Source organism: Brassica napus, chromosome C1, assembly GCF_020379485.1.
Source record: "Brassica napus cultivar Da-Ae chromosome C1, Da-Ae, whole genome shotgun sequence".
Taxonomy (NCBI): domain Eukaryota; kingdom Viridiplantae; phylum Streptophyta; class Magnoliopsida; order Brassicales; family Brassicaceae; genus Brassica; species Brassica napus.
In genome coordinates, this window is record NC_063444.1 from 4,721,930 (window position 1) to 4,724,586 (window position 2,657).

Here is a 2,657-nt window from a genome sequence, read left to right on the forward strand (position 1 = left end):
ATTTATAATAATTGTTAGAATTTTAAAATTATTTAGTTATTGGCTAATGAATTCTAACATTTTTATAAAAATTAAATGTTATTGGTTTTTGATGATTCTTTAATGACATATACAATCCATTGTTATTCAAAAAGTTTGAATTTTAATGATTCTATAATTCTATCAAAATCTAGTGTTATTGGGACTTGAATTCTTAACATTTTAACTCATAAAACCAAACTTTCAAAATATTGCATTTATACTCAAGATTCTCAAAATCATTACATTACAATAGTTTTATAGACTTTTAAATATGAAAAACTCATTAGAACTCTTTATAAATGTAACAAATCTATTGATTCTTTTTTTTTATCAATACAAATCTATTGATTCTTAAAATCAACTAGTTCTATCTAAATTCATCTTCCACTAATTTTATTGTAACTTTGCTTATTTATCATTTTCTCCATGATTTTATTTAATTTTGCTTATTTGTATGTTATCGATAATTTTAATTAGTATTTTGCTTATTTATTAAGGGTTTATAGGGTTTATGATCACGTTGACGACATATGAACTTGTATCTGATGTAAATTTTAACTATGTAACCCGTCTTTCAGTTTGGCATTGTGTTCCATTCCAATAAAATTTTAACAGTCGATTAGTATCTCAGCTCCATCTTTGGTCATAATTGGGCAGAGGTACTTGCATCCTCCATTACTTACGGTCCAATTATGTGGGTGGTGACAGGGCGACTAGGAGATACGTTTCCTGGTTTCAGATATGTTTAGAAACTACTAAACATATATGGAGAGGGAATATTAAAGAGACGAGAGATAATGAAAGACTTCACGAGAAAATAAAATATTTGATGAAAAATATGAAGAATCATAATAAGGAAAATATATCTGTAAAGAATAAGGAAGTACCTACTCATATAAATAAAAGGAAGTACCTATTCATATAAATAGAGGATGAGAGATCGGTTCTTTATATATTCCACATATGATAAACAGAATCCGAAACAAGAGTTTGAGCCAGAAGAAATTAGGACATCCGAAACATAAAAACACAAGGGAGTCAAAATAAAAACCCTATGATGAATACATGCGACGCCGAGGAAGAGCCATCGCGTACTACGAAGAAACTGAAGCAGTCTTTCTCGTCGTCTCCGAGTGGGTTATCTTTGTTGCCGGATGAGATGGTTCTAAGTTGCTTGGCCCGCGTCTCAAAATCGGACCATGCCTCCTTATCTCTCGTCTCCAAGTGGCACCGTTCAGTAGTGGCTTCGCCTGAGTTGTACGACTTTCGATCCCTTTTGGGCTTCACCGAAAACCGTATCTATCTATGCTTAGGCATCCCTCCAGACCCAAACCCACGCTGGTTCACCCTCTCCCCAAAAACTCTTAACCGGCGGCTGGTCCCAATGCCATCGTATTTTTACCAGCCTCCGGAAGCATCTTGCATGGTGGCTCATGGTTGTGGGATCTACTCATCTACATCATGGGTGGTAGGATTGGCGGGAGAGCCACGTCGAGTGTATTGTTTCTAGATTGTAGATCTCACACGTGGAGCACTCTCCCCTCCATGGGGATGGCTCGATATTCAGCCGTGGCGGGGGTGGTGGACGGGAAGATATACGTGTTGGGAGGGTGCGATGGCCGGGAGTCCGGCAAGTGGGGAGAGGTCTTCGACCCAAAGCAGCAGACTTGGGATGCCCTGCCGATGCCACCGCCTCAGTGTGATTATCCCTTAGTGTGCGAAAGCATAGTTATAGAGGAAGAGAAGTTGGTTGTTATGAATGGCTCAGGGATATGTTTATCCTACATACCAAGTGATGGCAAATGGAAAAAAGGGTTTAGGGATATCTCCGGAATTAAAAGGTGTTGGCATGTGATAGAGAATGTCGTGTACTGCAGTGAAAGTGGTGGGCGGATATTGTGGTGTGAGCCAAGTGAATTGGAGTGGGAGGTGATGGAGTGGAGAGAGGTGATGGGCTTGGAGGCTCTCAGCGATACTCTCGCTGCCTCCAAGCTGGTTAACTATGGTGGACGGGTGTCGGATCAGTGGGAGATATGCAGAAGATCGGAACCGATATTAGGGTTGGGATTGTGGACAGTGGAAATCGATGAAATACTTCCCGGGCACAAACTAAGCAACTGTGGTCCCAACATGTTGATCTTCTGGGACGTGCTTGCTCCTCAAAAGTTGGAGATTTGGTGTGCGGAGATCTCTTTGGAGAGACGCAAGAAGACATGCGAGATTATAGGAAACATCGTGTGGTCCGAAGCTGTCATGACACTCGATCCTCCTCCACATCAGCATCACTGTAAGATATTGTCTGCTCTACCTCTCAACCTCTGACCAAAAACTCTATTCCGTGGGATTTGTTTCTCTCTCTCTCTCTCTCTCTCTATTAGTTTTTTTAGGTCTCTGAAATTCTTCTTAACATACATTTTGGGTATGTGATTGAAATTTTATTTTGGATATATTTATTTTCCTTGTTAACCAGCATAGTGTTTTTCATAGTGGAGTGGTGATACAAAGTATCAAGACTTAGCAGCGACACCGTTCTGAACTTAATGGAAGAGCTGTTCATGATTCTCTGAGTGGTGATATTCTTAATTACTCGTAGTCACAAATAATTCCTACTTTTCTTCAAGCTTTTGTGAATGAAT

At 39.3% G+C, this 2,657-nt stretch overlaps 1 pseudogene; it reads left to right on the plus strand.

Annotated features, from left to right (window-relative positions):
• The first annotated feature begins 892 nt into the window (after positions 1-892).
• LOC106393325 lies at positions 893-2,357 on the plus strand (annotated as a pseudogene).
• The last annotated feature ends 300 nt before the right edge of the window (positions 2,358-2,657 follow it).